The sequence below is a fragment of the Orycteropus afer genome, unplaced genomic scaffold (assembly GCF_000298275.1).
Source record: "Orycteropus afer afer isolate SDZICR_OR568_19922 unplaced genomic scaffold, OryAfe1.0 scaffold00001, whole genome shotgun sequence".
In the NCBI taxonomy this organism is placed as follows: Eukaryota; Metazoa; Chordata; class Mammalia; order Tubulidentata; family Orycteropodidae; genus Orycteropus; species Orycteropus afer.
The window spans coordinates 26,489,636-26,508,949 of NW_006921588.1; positions in this window are offsets into that span (position 1 = coordinate 26,489,636).

The following is a 19,314-nucleotide window of genomic DNA, read 5'->3' on the forward strand; positions in this document are numbered from 1 at the left end:
AAAAAAAAAAAAAAAAAAACTTACACCCAAATTTAGTGCCTTAAAACAGCCATTTTCTCCTGTTTGAGGTCTGTCATTCAGTTGCAGTCAATGGTTGTCTGGGGCTGCAATCATCTGAAAGTACATCTGGGAAGGATGTCAAAGATGGCTCACTTGCATGGCTGGCAATTGATCCTGGCTGTTGGCTGTGAGTTCAGCCAGGCTGTCAGTGAAAGTACATATATGTGGTTTCTGTATGTCTCTTGGCATGGCAACTGGGTTCCAAGAGGGGAAATCCAGAGAGGGAGTGTCCAAAGAGAATGTTTCAAGAAGACAAGGCAGAAGCTACAAGGTTTCATTGGATCTAGCCTCAGAAGTCATGTGGTATTACTTCTGCCACATTCTACTGTTAAAAGCAAATCGCTCCATCCAGCCCAAATTCAAGGAAGGAGGAATTAGATCCACCTCTAGGTGCAGGGAGCTCTGGTGGCGTAGTGCCTAAGGCATTTGGCTGCTAACCAGAAAGCTGGCAGTTCAAACCCACCAGCCAATCCTCCGAAGGATCCTCTACTTCCATAGAGACACTGCCTCGGAAACCCAAGGAAAGGTCGCTATGAGTTGGATCCAACTTGAGGGCAGGCATTTGATTTGTTTTTTTCTAGATACACAATCAACACCCATGGAAACTGCAGTCAAGAAATCAGATGTCATATTGTACTGGGCAAATCTACTGCAAAAAACCTCTTAAAAGTACTGAAGAGCAAAAATATCTCTTTGAAGACTAAGGTGTGCTTAACCCAAACCATAGTATTTTCAATCACCTCATGTGCATGTGAAAGATGGACAATGAATAAGAAATATCAAAGAAAAATTGATGTTTTTGAGCTGTGGTGTTGACAAAGAACACTGAAACAAATCTGTCCTGGAAGGAGTGCCGCTGTAATGCTCCTTGGAAGTGAGAATGGCCAGACTTCGTCTCACCTTCTCTGGTCATGTTGTCTTTTGAAGGGACCATTTTCTGAAGGAGGATATCATGCTTGATAAAATGGAGGATCAGCAAATAAGGGGAAGATCCTCAACAAGATGGATTGGCATAGTGGTTACAGTGATTGACTCAGGTGTAGCAAGGATTGTGAGGCTGGCACACGACCAGACAGTGTTTTGTTCTGTTGTACGTAGGGTCACTATGAGTCAGAGCTGACTTGATGGCACCTAACAACAACGAAAAAACTAGATGTCAAATTATTTAATTTAATCTTGCTCTCAAAAATTAGTTTAGGAAATTAAAAAATTATGAATGTCTTTTTTATTTTTTTAACTGTGTAAATAGTTGATACTTGCAAAAAGGGTGTGGAGTGGTTTTGTCTGACTTCCTCTAACTTCACAAGAGGGAAGGAGAAAAATCACTATCAGCAGCATCAGCTCAAAGCTGATTCTTATGAGGTGGAAGTCAGACATGCCACTGCCCTCTAATCTTTCTTACCAGTTCTGACACCAACCATCCCTCCCACAGCACTGTCTACTTTTCTGCTGGGTTTGATAATTCGTTCCAATGGCCACACAGAACTCACAGATAATACTCATGATTATGGGGTTTATTAGGGAAGTACTGAAAACAAACCAAACTCACTTCCATGGAGTGGATTTTGACTCACAGCAACCCCTCCTTGGGTTTCTGAGGTGGTAAATCTTTACAGAAGTAGATTGCCTACTTTTTCTTCCACAGAATGGCTGGTGGGTTTGAATCGCCAACCTTCTAGTTAGTAGTCAAATGGCTTAGGTACTACACCACCAGAGCTCCTTCTATTAGGGAAGTAACAGGTTACAATTCAGGTTCAGGAACACTCAGGACACAGAGCTGCTTCTCAGCTGTGCCCCAGGCACATTTCTCTCTGGCTTTGGCCTCTGCCCCACTAAAAAAAAAACTCACTGCCGTGGAGTCAATTTGACTCATAGCGACCCCTCCTTGGGTTTCCAAGGCAGTATCTCTATGGAAACAGATCGCCCAATCTTCCTTCTGAGGAGTGGCTGGGGGGTTTGAACCACCAGCCTTCTGGTTAGCAGACAAGTGCTTTAGGAACTGTGCCACCAGAGGGGTAATGTTACAAAGCTCTTTTAACTTTGCTGACAGGCACCCAAAGAGACACCCCACTCTGCCAGCAAGCCTCTTGTCCAAAGGCATTCAGCTTTCTTGCTCTGTGCGCCAGAAGGCCCACTGCTCTGTCTCCTGCTGGTTTCTTGTTCTGCCGCCTTTGCTGCTTCTTGCTGTCTTTGTGCTATCTCAGCACAGTGATTGTGGGTCCAATGATGTGTTCCACTCCTTGCTCTTCTCCTGTCTTAGTGGCAGTAACACTCCCCTGTTCACTTCTGGGATGGCTCATCTTAAGGCTAGTGGGATGGCAAAACTAACCAATCCCTATGTTAGGGTTCCATATAGCTTATTTCCATGGTCCCACCCCCACAAATGTGGCTGGTGGCATAGTGGGTGAGGTCCTTGACTGCTAACCAGAAGTTCAGTGGTTCAAACCCACCAGCTGCTCTGTGTAAGGAAAACTGGACGATACACCTCTGTAAAGATCTACAGCCTTGGTTACCTAATGGGGGTTGCTATGAGTCAGAAACCAGTTTTTTGTTTTTTTTTTTTTTCCTGGTTTTATGCCCACAAACTCACTGCCTGTGAGTCAGTCCAGACTCATAGTGACCCCTCCTTGGGTTTCCGAAGCTATATCACTATGGAAGTAGATTGCCCAACCTTCCTTCTGAGGAGCAGCTAGTGGGTTTGAACTTCCAGCCTTCTGGTAAGCAGTCAAATGCCTTGGGCACTACACCATCAGAGTTCCCTTACATCCCCAAGGGTGCCATATACCTTATTTACATTACTAACAAGCTATCCAATCCCCTTGGTGGGCCACAAGCACCCCACATTTACATAGTTCCACCCAGTCATTTGGTAGGAATCACAAAGACCGTGGCTGGAAGAGCCATATTAAGTAATTCACTGCATTGCAGCAGTGAATGTTAAGTTCTTTTAATACCCTTAGTCACAAACTAGTGGCCTACTGCCAGAGTTTGACCTACCCACTGCCATCGAGGATCCGACTCATAGTGGCTGGTCCTTGGGTTTCTGAGGCAGTATCACTATGGAAGTAGATTGCCCAACCTTCCTTCCGAGGAGTGGCTGGTAGGTTTGAATCTCCAGGCTTCTGGTTAGCAGTCAAATGTCTTAGGCAGTATGCCACCAGAGCTCCCGAGTTTGACCTAGGAGTGTTTTTGTTTTTTGCCTTACCGTGTTTCAAAATGGATTATTCAACATTTTTAAAATTGGAGGATTTCACATAAAACAGAAAATTTGCATTATCTTATATACTCACGTGTCGGAGCTCTGGTGGTGTAGTGCCGAAGGCACTTGACTGCTAACCAGAGGCTGGCGGTTCAAACCCACCAACCACTCCTCGGAAGGAAGGTCGGGCAATCTACTTCCGTTGTGATACCACCTCAGAAACACAAGGAGGGGTCATTATGAGTCGGGTTCCACTCGACAGCACTTAACAACAACAATATAGTCATGTGAGGTTTGAAGTTACTACTACTACTAATTCCATTTACAACTGGTTATTCTGGCTGGTAAGTAATGGAGCCAAGAACTGACTCCAGGTATTCTAATTCCAAAGACCCCTTAATAAGTACACTAATGTGCCCCCAACCTTAGATCTTTGGGCTTAGCGTGAAAAGTGAGACTAAAGGTCAGCCTGAGTCGGTGATGACCCAACTCCTACATCACAGAGAAAAGAGAGGCAGGCAGGAATGGAGCTGCTGAGTTTCCCGCTGCTCTCCTTCTAAACGACTTTTGATCATTCTCATCCCTTTTCCATTCCCTTCCCTGTCTCCTTCCCAGGCAACAAGTGCTCCTTCTCCTGCTTATGCTAATGTGTCTGTTTGCACAGATTCCATCCCTCTTTTTTTTTTCTCTGGGATCCTGTTTGAGAAATAACCCTACTTTATCATATTTTCAAACTCTCCCTTTCTTCTCCAATGATTCCTGCCTTTTCATCTTTAGATGTTAGTTTCTCCCATCTTAAAAATGTCCCTGTGTGCTACATTCTTGTCAAGTGATCATTTTTGTTCCCTGCTTCCTTTCAGACAAGCTTTCTGAAAGAGTAATCAGCACTGTCTCTGCTTCTCACTTGTCATTTACTCCTCAGCCATCTGAAATGAGCTTCCATTCCACCTTAGGCTCCACTGAACTCACTCCACCAAATGCAAAATTTAACAGACCTTTCTGAGACAAGACTCAATTACTCTCTTGGCTTTGGTGACTGATATCTCTCCTAATCTCTGACACTATTTCAGAGTGTTCTTACAGTATTTCTCTACTTATTCATTTAGTCCTGGGTCCTTTCCCTCATCTCTATACATGTAGCCAATTTCAGTCATCTCTGGTGACCCCCATATCCTATATCTACAGCCCAGAATTCTCTCCTGAGATCCAACTACCTACACGTGTTCTACTGACAGAGGTTACCTACCATTGGTGAGTCAGCTGTCAAGGGTCTTGATAAACTAGCAGAATTTCCTGTCAACCACACTGACCATCCTCAGAGAAGTAGGCAAAATATCAATGCATTCTTATTCCAGTCCTTTAAGAGAAGTTTGCATAAACCATAAAACATCACATATTTTCAGCTATTTGTAGGAATGATATGTCCTTTGAAATCTTCTGCTCAGCTATGTTTGGGGTCTGAACTGACTATAGCTATAGATATTTACTTAAAGCAATTTTTAAGGTATGTGCTGTGATTTACATATATATGTGTGCATGTATATGCATGTATGTGAGCGTGTGTATAAATAATGAATTCAGCATTACTTGAGCAGTTAGTAAAATCTAAACCCTTGTGAATGGATACTCCTGATGAACGTTTTTTACCAATTGGGCCATAAATCAACTAATGAGAACTCTGCAATATTTTGATTTTTAAGAATTGACTATATTTCTCATAACTTGGAAACTAAACTATACTGGCAATTTTAATGTTTTTTTTTTTTTTTTCCCCCAGTAAGCAACATAAAGTGATTGAGAAAGTGGGTTATTCATTGGTAGTGACTAATAATAAAATAGTGCTTGCACCATTACCAAAAAAGAAAAAAAAAAAAAATAATACACAGGAGAGAACATGAGCAGGAGCAAAAACTTTGAATTAAGTTTGGCAAAAAGTCAAAAAAATGAGTAACCAGAAAAATGTAACCTGTTTCATTTGTAGCTTTTACCTGGAGCCTCACTAGCTTTAGAGCTGCTACTGTTTAGAGCAATAAAAATTCAACACATTTCAATCCAAGCTAATGAGTTCCTCTATTTTGCCACGGGTACCTTCTTCTATATTCTCTGTACAAGGTTGGGCGATCTACTTCCATAGTGATACTGCCTCAGAAACCCAAGGAGGGGTCGCTATGAGTCGGGCCGACTCGATGGTACATTAACAACAATAACAGCGAATGCCCAAACCATCCAACTGGTCACCTGGGTAAGAAATGTTGGATTCATTACAGAGAATAAAGTACATGCATATTGGTCTGCCATTTGGAGCCCTTTGCATTTTGGTTCTTTTCTATACTTTCAGCTTCATCTTCTGTTACTCCCCTTCATGTACTTGTACTAGTCAGGAATGCTTTCAGCTGCAAGTAATAGCAAACAAATACCAGGCCACAGTTAGTAACAACTTGTCAACACGTGAATGATTCATCTTGGAATCCAATCCTGTAGCTCCATGAGGTTGCCATAGCTGGTGCCAAATGGAGCAAAATGAGCCTCCCATCAAGCCTGTACAATTTGCAGATCCACAAGCAAATGAAATAATTTTATTTGTCTTGATTTGTTTTAAGTCTCCAAGCTTTTTTCTTTTCTTTTCTTTCTTTCTTTCTTTTTTTTTTCTTTTGTGGAATCGCTTTTTAAAATTTTAACTTATTTTTTTTAAGTGTAATTGACATCCAATAAATTGTAGATAGTTTCGTAACATTTTGACATATGTATACAACTATAAAACCATCCTCACAATCAAGATAATGAACATACATATTGCCCCTAAAACTTGCCTTCATAATCTCTCTCTGCCCTCTGCTTCCCTCCATCTGCTTTCTGTCACTGTAGATTAGTATGCGTTTTTTAGAATTTTATATAAATGAACTCATGAAGTACATATTTTAAAAATCTTGCTTCTTTCATTCAGCATTATTATTTTGAGACTCGTTTATGTTATTGTGTGTGTGTCAACAGCTCATTTTTTTTTAATTACTGAGTAATATTCCATTGTATGAATATACCATAATTTGTTTATCCGCTTACCTGTGCATGAACTGGATTATTTCTAGTTTTTAGCTACCACAAATAAAAGCTGCTGTGAATGTTCATAGGTCTTTGTGTGGCTGTATGCTTTCATTCTCTTGAGAAAATATGTAGGAATGCAGTAACTGGATCATATGGTAGGTGTGTATTTAACAAGTCAAGAAACTGCCAGCGATTTTCCAAAATTGTTGCACCATTTTATATCCTCACCAGGTGGGTATGAGAGTCCCAGTTGCTCTATCTCCTCACCAACACTTGGTATAGTCAGTCCCTTTAATTTTAGACATTTTAATATTTATGTAATATAATGTTTAATTATTATTATTATTATTATTATTGCCAGTTCAACTTTTTGTAGTGTAAGTTTTGGAGTGATTTGTTAGGCAGCAACAGATAACTGGCATGAGATACAATAACAATAACAAAATCCTAAAACTGAATACAAACAAATTATTTTTGAGGACATTAAAAGCAGTATTTGTTGAGGCTTTCTCACAGTTAGAAACATCAGACCATATAGTGGAGGAAGAAAGCTCTGTGCCAAAAATTCAAATGCTATATGATACTATTCAACAGTCTTTACAGTATGGGTTTATATCATATTGATCTTAATCTGCAATGAGTCATTAAAAGCTTTGAGATTTAAAAGCAAGTGACCAGTACAATAATACTAAGGAAAAGGAAGACCCAGAAAGGTGCACAAGAGGTACAGACAACAAAGATAAGCACTTACATAGACAATACTGCATTATCAGTAATAATAATCATCAATCTACAGATAGATATACAGATAAACAGGCTGAATGATCAGGTATGTCTAGGCAAAAGGAAATATACCCATGACCATATATAAATTTGGCAAACAATATTTCTACATAGATATTTTTGTGTGCTGTGAGAATGCCCATATAAATAGGACTAACAGTGGGCAAAGTTATAATAACTTCTTAGCCACAGCCAACCACTCTGAGGGAGTGAGTTGTTGGACCTTCGGGCTCAGGACTATGGTAGCAGGGGACATCAAGTTCAATTGGGACAACATACTACACAAAAACATTGCTTTACATTCTACTTTGATGCATAGCAACTGGGATTGTAAAAGCTTGCAAGCAGCCATCTAGATACAACAGTTTCTCCTCATCTGGAGTAAAGAAGAATGAAGAAAACCAATTAGTCCAAGGGACTAGTGGACCATGCCAACCTCAGCCTACATGGCCATGAGACCAGAAGAATTAGATGGTGACCAACTACCACTGTCAAGTACCCAGAAGGGATCAGTGTAGGAGATCATGGAAAGAGTGGGAGAAAAATGTGGAACAAAACTCAAAATCTTAAAAAAGACCTGGCTTACTGGTCTGATAGAGCCTGGCGAAACTCCTGAGACTATGTATGGCCTCTAGTCACCTTTCAGGCTTGGAACTGAACTCACTCCTGTGGCTTCCAGCCAAACAATAGACAGGCATATAAAGTGCCATTTATATCAGGTAGATAAACTCCTTAGAACAATCAACCATGGGAGATCAGAAGGGCAGTATTTGCACTGGGAGATAGCTCAGAGGGCAGGAATGCATAGGAAATAAGGACACAGGGAAAAGGTAACCACAGGGAGGAAGTGGAAGAGAGCTGTTACATTATGGTGATTGCAATCAATACTGTGAAACAAAATATGTATGAACTGCTGTATGGAAAATGAATTTGCTGTGTAAACTTTCACCCAAATCACAATTAAAAAATAAATAAATAAAAATTTAAGAAAAGCTTTGAGATTTAGCAGTATGCTAGAATATTTATTCCTATTTGTAAAGATAGACAAACTGAAGAAGAGAGAAATGCCATGACTTTCCTAAATATCCTGTAGTTGTTACTGTTAGGTACTGTGAGTTGGCTCCAGCTCATAGTAACCTTGTGTACAATAGAATGGAACTCTGCTTGGGCCTGTGCCGTCCTCACAGTCATTGCCATGGTTGAGCCCATCATCGCAGCCACTGTGTCACTCCATCTCATTGAGGATCTTCCCCTTTTTCACTGACTCTCCACTTTACCACATATATCCTTTTGCAGGGACTGGTTGCATCTGACAACACGACCGAGTATGAGAGACAAAGTCTGGCCATTCTCACTTCTAAGGAGTATTCCAGCTGTACTTCCTCCAAGACAGATTTGTTCGTTCTCTAGCAATCCATGATATATTCAATATTCTTTACCAGCACCACAATTCAAATGCATTTTCTGTGGTCTTCCTTATTCATTGTCCAGCTGTCATATGCATATGAGGCTATTGCACATACCATGGCTTGGGTCAGATGCACCTTAGCTTCAAAGTGATGTCTTTGCCTTTTAACAGTTTAAAAGACTTTTGTAGCAGATTTGCCCAATGCAATATTTCATTTGATTTCTTGACTGTTGCTTTCATGGACATTGATTGTGGATCCACGTAAAATGAAATCCCTGGCAATTTCAATCTTTTCTCTATTTATCATGATGCTGCTTATTGATCCAGGTGTGAGGATTTTTGTTTTCTTTGTGTTGAGGTGTAATCCATACTGAAGGCTGTAGTCTTTGATCTTCATCAGTAAGTGCTTAAGTAAGGTTGTATCATCTGCATATCACAGGTTGTTAATGAGTCTTCCTCCAATCCTGATGCTGTGTTCTTCATACTGTCCAAAAAAACCAAACCCACTGCCATTGAGTTGATGCTGACTCATAGCAAGCCCCCATTGGATTTCTGAGGCGGTAGATCTTTACCAAAGCAGATTGCCCAGTCTTCCTTCTGAGTGGCTGGTGGGTTTGAACCACTAACCATCTGGCTAGCAATGAGATGCCTTAGGCACTGTGCTACCAGAACTCCTTTCATATAGTCCAGCTTTTCATATTATTTGCTCAGCATACAGAATGAACAAGTATGGTGAAAGGACACAACCCTTACAGACACCATTCTTGATTTTAAACCATGCAGTATCCCCTTGTTCCATTCAAACTGCCTCTTGGTCTATGTACAGGTTCTCATGAGCACAATGACACCAAAAACCAAATCCACTACCATCAAGTTGATTCCAACTCATAGTGACCCCCATAAGGTTTCCAAGGCTGTAAATATTTATGAAAGCAGACAGCCCCATCTTTTTCCCACAGAGTGGCTGGTGGGTTTGAAATGCTTACCTTTTTGTTAGCAGCCCAATGTCCTAACCACAGTACCATCAAAGCACAAGTAAATGTTCTGGAATTCCCGTTCCTCCTAATGTTATTCAAAATATATTATTATCCACATAGTTGAATGCCTTTGCATAGTCAATAAAACACATGTAAACATCTTTCTGGTATTCTTCGCTCTCAGCCAAGACCCGTCTCACATCAGCAATGCTATCCCTTGTTCCACATCCTCTTCTGAATCTGGTCTGAATTTCTGGTGCCAATATACTGCTGCAACTGCTTTTGAATTATCTTCAGCAAAACTATACTTGTGTGTGACATTCATGGTACTATGTGATAATTTTTGCATTCCATTGGATCACTTTTCTTTGGGATGGTCACAAATATGGATCTGTTCCTGTTGGTTGGCCAGGCAGCTTTCCTTCCAATTTCTTGGCATAAATGAGCAAGGGCTTCCAGCACTGCACCCTTTTGTTGAAGCATCTCAATGAGTACTTCATCAACTCCTGGAGCCTTGTTCTTCACTAATTCTTTCAGTGCAGCTTGAACTTCTTCCTTCAGTACCACACTCAATCATATGCTACCTTCTGAAATGGTTGAAGATCCACCAGTTCTTTTTGATACAGTGACTGTGTATTCATTCCATCTTCTTTTGATGTTTCCTGCATCATTCAATATTTTTACTATAGATTCCTTCAGTATTGCAACTGGAGGCTTGAATTTTTACTTCAGTTCTTTGAGCTTGAGAAATACTAAGTATGTTCTTTCTTTTTGATTTTATAGCTCAATGTCTTTGCACATTTCATTATAGTACTTTACTTTGCCTTTTCAAGCTGTCCTTTGAAATCTTCTGCTCAGCTCTTTTATTTCATCAATTCTTCCATTTGCTTTATCTACTCTCAATTGAAGAGCAAGTTTCAGAGTCTCTTCTGACATCCGTTTTGGTCTTTTCTGTCTTTTTAATGACCCTTTACTTTCTTGGTGTATTATGTTCTTGATATCATCCCAAACCTAGTCTGGTTTTTGGTCATTGGTGTTCAATGCATCAAATCTATTCAGATGATCTCTAAATTCAGGTAAGATATAGTCAAGATAATATTTTGGCTCTTGTGGACTTGTTTTGAGTTTCTTCAGCTTCAATTTAAACTTGCATATGAGCAACTGATGGTCTGTTCAACAATTGGCCCCTCGCCTTGTTCTGACCGATGATATTGACCTTCTCCATCATCTCTTTCACAGATGTCGTCAATTTGATTCCTGTGTATTCCATCAGGTGAGGTCCATGTGTAAAGTTGCCATTTATGTTGTAGGAAAAAAAAAAAGGTATTTGCAATGAATAAGTCATTGTACTTACAGAATTCTATCATGTGATGTCCAGCATTGTTTCTATCACCAATGCCATACTTTCCAACTAATGATGGTTTGTCTGTTTCCAACATTTGCTTTCCAATCAACAGTAATTATCAATACACCTTGATATTGTTTTATATGCATACCATTTCATTTTTTATAATTTCTAATTTTCCTAGATTCATACTTCATACATTCCATGTTCTTCTTGTTGTTAGGTGTCATTGAGTCGTCTCCGACTCATAGTGACCCTATGCACAGCAGAACAAAACACTGCTTGGTCTCAGTCTTGTACCAGCCTCACAATCCTTGCTATACCTGAGCCCATCACTGTGTATATCCATCTCATTAAGAGCCTTTCCCTTCTTTGTTGACCCTCCACTTTACCAAGCATGCTATCCTTCTCTAGGGAGTGTTTCCTTTTGACAACATGACCAAAGTAGGTAAGACAAAGTCTGGCTGTTCTTGTTTCCAAGGAGCATGATAGTTGACCTTCTTCTAGGACAGATTTGTTAGTCCTTTTAGCAGACCATGGTACTTTTAGCATTCTTCTCCAACACCATAACTCAAAAGCATCAACTCTTCTTCATCTTCCTTATTCATTGTGCAGTTCTCACATGCATAAGAAGTGATTGAAAATACCATGGTTTGGGTCAGGTGCACCTTAGTCTTCAAGGAGACATCTTTGCTCTTCAGCACTTGAAAGAGTCTTTTGCAGCAGATTTCACGAATGAAACATGTCATCTGATGTCTTGACTGCTGCTTCCATTGGTGTTGATTGTAGAAGCAAGTAATATGGAATACTTTACAACTTCAATCTTCTTTCCATCCACCATGAAGCTGTTTATTGGACCAGTTGTGAGGATTATTGTTTTCTTTATATTGAGGTGTAATCCATGCTGTAGACTGTAGTCTTTAATCTTCATCAGTAAGTGCTTGAAGTCATCCTCACTTTCAGCAAGCAAAGTTGTGTCATCTGCATATAGCAGGTTTGTTAATGAGTCTTCCTCCAATCTTGATGCCACATTCTTCATCATAAAGTCCAGCTTCTCAGATTATTTACTCAGCATACAAGTTGAATAAGTATGGTGAAAAGATACAATCTCGATGCACTCTCTTCTTGATTTTGAACCATGCAATACCCTCTTGTTCTGTTCAAATGACATCTTGATCTACGTACAGGTTCTTCATGAGTACATTCAAGTGTTCTGGAATTCCCATTCTTCTCAATGTTATCCATAATTTGTTATGATCCACACAATCAAATGGTTTTGCATAGTCAATAAAACATAAGTAAACAGCTTTCTGGTATTCTTTGCTTTCAGCTAAGGTCCATCTGACATCAGCAATGATATCCCTCATTCCACGTCCTCTTCTGAATCCAGCTTGTATTTCTGGACGCTCTCTGTCAGTGTACTGCTGTAACCATTTTTGAATTATCTTCAGTAAAATTTTACTTGTATGTGATATTAATGATATTATTCAATAATTTCCACATTCTCTGGGATCACCTTTCTTTGGAATGGGTACAAATATGGATCTCTTCCAGTCAGTTGGCCAGATAGCTGTCTTCCAAATCTCTTGGTATAACTGAGTGAGTGCCTCGAGCAGGGCATCTGTTGAAACATCTCAATGGATATTCTGTCAATTCCTGGAGTCTTGCTCTTTGCCAATTTCTTCAGTGCAGCTTTGACTTCTTCCTTCAATATCATTGGTTCTTGATCATACGCTACCTCTTGAAATGGATGAACATCAACCAATTCTTTTTGGTATAGTGATTCGGTGTTTTCCTTCCATCTTCTTTTGATACTTCCTGAATCATTCAACATTTTGCCCATAGAATCTTTCAATAATGCAACTCAAGGCTTGAATTTTTCCTCAGTCTTTCAGCTTGAGAAATATTGAGGTTGTTTTTCTCTTTTGGTTTTCTAACTCCAGGTCTTTACATATTTCATGGTAGTAATTGGCTTTGCTTGCTTGAGCTGCTCTTTGAAATCTTCTGTTCAGTTCTTTTATCTTATCATTTCTTGCATTTGCTTTAGCTACTCTCCATTCAAGGGCAAGTTTCAGAGTCTCTTCTGACATCCATTCTGATCTTCCTTTCCTGACTTTTTAATGACCTTTTGCTTTCTTCATGGATAACGTCATCCCACAATTCCTCTGGTTTTCAGTCATTGGTATTCAATGCATCAAATCTATTCTTTAAATGGTCTCAAAATTCAGAAGGGATCAAGGTCATATTTGATCTCTCATGGACTTGTTTTAATTGTCTTCAAATTCAACTTGAATGTGCATATGAGCAGCTGATAGTCTGTTCCACAATCAGCTCCTGGCCGTGTTTTGGCTGAAGATATGGAGTTTTCCATCACCTCTTGCTACAGATGTAGACAATCTGATTCCTGTGTATCCCATCTGGTGAGGTCCATGTGTAGAGTCGTTGCTTATGTTGTTGAAAAAAAGTATTTACAATGAGTAAGTCATTGGTCTTGCAAAATTCTATCATGTGCTCTCCAGCACTATTTCTATCTCCAAGGCCACATTTTCCAACCACCATATTTTCTTCTTTGTTTCCAACTTTTGCATTCCAGTCACCAGTGATAATCAACACATTTTGATTGCATGTTCAGTCAATTTCAGACTGCAGAAGTTGGTAAAAATCTTCAATTTCCTCATCTTTGGCTTTGGTGTTTGGTGTGTAAATCTGAATAATAGTAGTATTAACTGGTCTTCCTTGTAGGCAGATGGATATTATCCTGTCACTGACAGCATTTTACTTCAAGACTGATCTTGAAACACTCTTCTTGATGAAGAATGCCCCACCATTCCTCTTTAATTTGTCATTCCCAGCATAGTAGATCATATGGTTGTCTGATTCAAAATGGCCAAAACCAGTCCATTTCCACTCACTAATTCCTAGGATGTTGATCTTTATGCATTCCATTTTATTTTTGACAACTTCTAATTTTCCTAGATTCATACTTTGTACATTCCATGTTCCAATTATTAATGGATGTTTGCATCTGTTTCTACTCATTTTAAGTTGTGCCACATCAGCCAATGGAAGTCCTAAAAGGTTTACTCTATCTGTATCATTAAGGTCATCTCAACTCTGAGGAGTCAGCTGTTTCCCAGTCAAATTTTGAGTGCCTTCCAACCTGATGGGCTCATCTTCTGGCACTATATCGGACAATGTTTCAGGGCAATTCATAAAGTTTTCCAGTAATATATCAGATTGTGTTTCACTGTTACTCATAAGGTTTTCACTGGCCAATTATTTGAGAAGTGGATGGCCTCTTTCTTCTTCCAAGTCTGCCTTAGCCTGGAAGCTCCACTGAAATCTGCCCACCATGGGTAACCCTACTGGCATTTTGCAACATGGTGGCATGGCCTCCAGTCTCATAGCAACACATAAAGCACCACAGGATGACAAACTGACAGACAAGTTTGCTCCCTTAGTTGTTCCTAATCCCTCTGCACCTGCCTACCTCAGGCAATGGTCTTCAAATAGAGCCACCCACAAGTGAAAAGCAGCCCCTGAGATCTGGCCCACCTACTTCAGGCTCTAGCCTTAATATAGAGCCTCTCCCCAAGTGAAAAGCAGCCTCCTACATTCCATAATCTGACTAAATATCATAATCAGCCCTAAACAAATCTGGAAATATGTCATGAATATTTCATTGACTTTTTATCCCAGTTGCTCAGTCAGATCTTTAGTCTCCTGAAAATAGTACTCCCCATCAGGTATTTTTAAGAGTTCCCAGGGGGTGTCTTTACAAGTACTCTGATGCAAGTCTGGAGAGGTAACAATTTAACTCTCCACTGGGTACCTCCAGCCAATGAGTCTCCAGCCCAATGGTAATAGGTGCCCATAGAGTACCATATTGTTGTTGTTGTTGTTATGAGCCGTGAGTCAGACCTGACTCATAGGGACCCGTCCTTGGGTTGCCGAGGCAGTATCACTACAGAAGGAGATTGCCCAACTTTCCTTCTGAGGAGTGGCTGGTCGGTTTGAACCACCAGCCTTCTGGTCAGCAGTCAAGTGCCTTAAGCACTATGCTACCAGAGCTCCTATAGAGTACCATAGGGTCTGGTATTCAGGTAAGAAGGTGGGAAGAAGACTTTCTCCTCTTCTTGTGGGGATCTCCAAGCAGTGTAGGTTGTGCCAAGTGTATTCATCAATATTTTAGTGAAGTAGTTCTTCAAAGACAACTCCATTACTCCTTCCTTCTTCATTCCCAATAGGATCCAGACATGAGTCAAAATTTGGGGTTGTATAAGAGAAAAATCCAAATAGCAGACAAAACCTGTGTTCATTTTCATGTCTCCTTTCTGTTACTGGATCAGACTCAATGTGCCTAGATCCTTCTCTCCTAAGCATGAATTATTACACAAAAGTCATCCTAGTTGCTTAAGCAAAGAAATTTAAGGCAAACCTGTCCACCTACTTGTCCAATATGCCCAGACATGCTGGACTCAGATATGTTTGACTCTCAGCAAGTTGTTAACCAAAGCTTACAGTGGAAAAATGCCCACTCATGTCTCTGCCACTACCAACATTGATACATCAGAATTATTCTTCCCTGTAACAGCAATAACTATGGTACTCTACAAGGAGGTCTAATGGCATAGTGGGTAAAGCATTTGGCTATTAACTAAAAGACTGGTGGTTCAAACCCACCAGCTGCTCCATGGGAGGAAGATGAGGCTATCTACTTCTGTAAAGATTTACACTCTTGGAAACCCAAGGAGGTCACTATGAATTGCAGTCGACTTTATGGCAGTGGGTATTGCTACTCTGTGTTTTAAACCAGTACTAGTTGCCCCTTAGGAGCTCTGGTAGTGTAGTGCCTAAGGCATTTGACTCCTAATCAAAAGGCGGTCGGTTCAAACCCACCATCCAACCCTCCGAAAGAAGACGGGGCAATCTACTTCAGTAGAGATACCACCTTGGAAACCCAAGGAGGGGTCACTATGAGTCAGAATCGACTCAAAGCAGTAAGTGTGTGTGTGTGTGTGTGTGTGTGTGTTTAAATTGCCCCTTGAGTCAAATCCGATTCATGGCAACTTGATACATGTCGGAGTGGAACTGCATTTGATAGGTTTTCAGTGGCTGATTTTTGGGAAGTAGGTCACCAGGACTTTCTTCCAAGGTGTGTCTGTGTGAGTTAGCAGCCAAGTGTATCAACTGTTTGTACTACCGGGAACGCCATTCTATGTTCAATTTGTGTCTACTATATACCCTTGTTTTTTATTGTTGATTAGTTTAATCCTCCTGTTTTCTCAGAACGGCATGCCCCCCAAAATCTCCCCCCTCCATGGTTTTTATTTTCCTTATTTTTTCTTCATTTGGATGGATTTCGTATCCTTTCTTCATTTTAGCAGAGCAGATAATAAAGATGGAAAGTTTTGAGACACTAAGACTTAGACTCCAAGTGAAAGAATAAAAATCATAGCTTCTGTATGTGTTTTATGATTTCCTCTCTCAATTCCAGTGCTTATATTGAAAATGTAAACATCTTGATCAAAAACTTTTCAGTTGGTTATCTTCAGTCCTTCGTGATTAAAATGGTAAAATCAACACTGGCTTTCTCAAGTGCCCTTGGAAAGAGAACTACTCTTGCACGTCCCTCTCAGCACGGCCCATCCCACCCAAACCTTCACACATTATGCAAACAAAAGCCTGAATGGATAGGGCTCACATGGAATTTCAGAAGCCTGTGATTATTTCCCTGAAATTTTAAAAAAAGAATTTCACATTTGACAGAAATTGTTAAGAGTCTACAATTAACAAATAGATATGGCATTAGTGTTTTTCTAATCAAAAGCTATTGTTCTGCGGATGCTCTCTGCTGTTGTTTTAACTGACAGTGTGTTGCCCTTCAAGGAAGCCGGGAGAGAAAAGGGTGCTCGAGAGGTGAGTGTGCGTTCGCACTAACGTTCCCATCTGTCAGATTGCGCTGGAGCCACACAGTTCGTATCCTGCCCTTTCTTACAGCAGTACCAATCTGTCCCTCATGTTGAGCAATGACCCTTTCTTTCCTGAATGTCCTCAAAGGAAAGAAAACAATGGATTATTAAGTTCTCATTAAACCAAGAAAAAAAGGAAAAGAAAAACCTTCACTTTGCTGGAGCTTTAAGTGTCTTCTCGCTGGTGTTGCTCAGAACAGAAGTGAAATGTTTGCCATTTCCAACCCAATCCACAGAAATCCTGACAAACAATAGGAATTACCATAGAAGTCTTCAGGGACTCAGAGATAATTAAATCAAACAAAATAATCTGTTGAATGAAATAGTTATTTCAGATGTTCTTTTTATAAAAGTATGGCAGTGACAAAGCTGTGAGCAGAGAGATTTCATAGCCAGTAACCTACCGGATTTTTTTTTTAACACATTCATTCAAATACAGTGGCTGCTGCAAATGATAACTAGTAGAAAGGGGAAATCCTAACATCTTTTATTTATTTTATATATATATATATATATATAAGAGCTCTGGTAGCATAGTGCATAAGGCACTTGACTGCTAACCAGAGGCTGGCAGTTCAAACCCACCAGCCACTCCTCAGAAGGAAGATTGGGCAATCTACTTCCATAGTGATACTACCTTGGCAACCCAAGGAGGGGTTGCTACGAGTCAGGGCCCACTCAACGGCACATAACAACAACAACAATATATATATATATATATTATATATATATAAATTTACTGCTGTCGAGTTGATTCGACTCACAGTGACCTCTCCTTGGGTTTCTGAAGCAGTATCTCTATGGAAGTAGATTGCCTGATCTTCCTTCTGAGGAGTGGCTGGTGGATTTGAACCATCAGCCTTCTGGTTACCAGTCCAAGGCCAAAGGCACTATGCCACTAGAGCTCCTAAACATATACACACACACATTTCAAACAGGAAACATGTCCTCTGGACTGCCTAAGTTTCATGTTCTGTGTGTTCACCTGTCTGTCAGTGGAGGCTTGTGAGTTGCTATGATGCTGAACAAGTTTCAACAGAGCTTCCAGACTAGGACACACTAGGAAGAAAGGCCCGGTGATCTACTTTTGAAAATCAGCCAATGAAAACCCTTTGGCTCACAGTAGTCTGATCTGCAAGCTGATCATCAGATGGCACAGGACTGAGCAGCATTTTGTTCGGTTGTACAAGGCTAACTGGATGGTAGCTAACAAACAATAAAACTGTTGCTGAGACATGTTTAGCCTGTGCACAGGACTTGATGTAAAGAGCAACTGCTATTCCACAGACCACCCAAGGCACATCTCAGAGCTCAGGGTCTTCCCCACTGGGCCTTCACTTAGCTCTCATTCTACACAATCTGCTGCTTGGGCACTTGATGGTTTAACTTCTTTGGGCAAAGGCTGCTCCTCACCGGGCTTGAAATCCTGCCTTGGAAATGCAGGTTTGTTTTGGTTGGTGGGAAAGATGTAGATTCCAAGACACACATAATTTTATGTGTGAAACTGATCAGGTATATTGTAAGCAAGAGAAAAGCATTTTATTAAAAAAAAATATTAATCCTAAAACATGGATCTCTATTTGAAAGCTCCATTCAAACATGTCATTTCAGGATTCCTCCCCTTTCCTCCAAACTAAGTTCTGGGCTTCTTGCACAAGTATATGGTCCTGACCTGTGTCTCCTCCTTCCCTTCATCACTCAAGCCTGTTTGTTGGTCCTTGCAATTTGCCACTGGGCCGCTCTTGTTTGTGCTCACGATGGCATCTTTAGGCCCAGGAGGCTCTCTAGGCTTCTTTGAGGACCTGCCCTCTAGCACACAGGAAACGATGCCACGGCTCCCCGAGGCTTAGCTATACCACTATGCTGAACGAAGCTCCTGCAGGCCCATCTGCCTAGACACCTGCTCAGCCATGTGTCCCACACCATGCCACCCTGAGGGACAGGGAAGCCTCGGTCTTGCCACTGCTAAAAAGCTCCACTTGGAAACAGGACATAGGTCAGCCTTGCTCTAGACCTATCCCTAAAGTATCAGGATTTCCATGCTTCTGCTCTTTCCATGAGTCAGCCGTGTCAGACTCTCTGCTTTCCCTCTGCCTGGTTGTATGTGTGATTTGTGTGTGTGTTTTGGGTTTTCAGGGGCACAGGAAGTCTGCCTCTTCACACTCTTGCATTCTCTAAACCCAGAGTTTCCTCAGCTCCTAGGTTGTGTAAAGTCAAAGTCAGGGCTTTTGAAACAGTAACTTTTTTTCTCTCTATTCCCAGTCTCCAAGGCAACAAATGCTCCTGAATAAATAAGGGAAAGACAAGGGCCCAGAGGGGGTTAATAGCTCAGGGTATTAACCCATCCCTGAAAGATGTAGCAATTCCTACCCTGAGACTTTGGAATTGGCCTTAAAAAGTTACTTTCTATCAGGACTTGCCTTTTGAATGTGTTGTTGTTGTTGTTTGCCGTCGAGTCGGCCCCGACTCATAGTGACCCCTCCTTGGGTTTCTGAGGCAGTATCACTACGGAAGTAGGATTGCCCAAC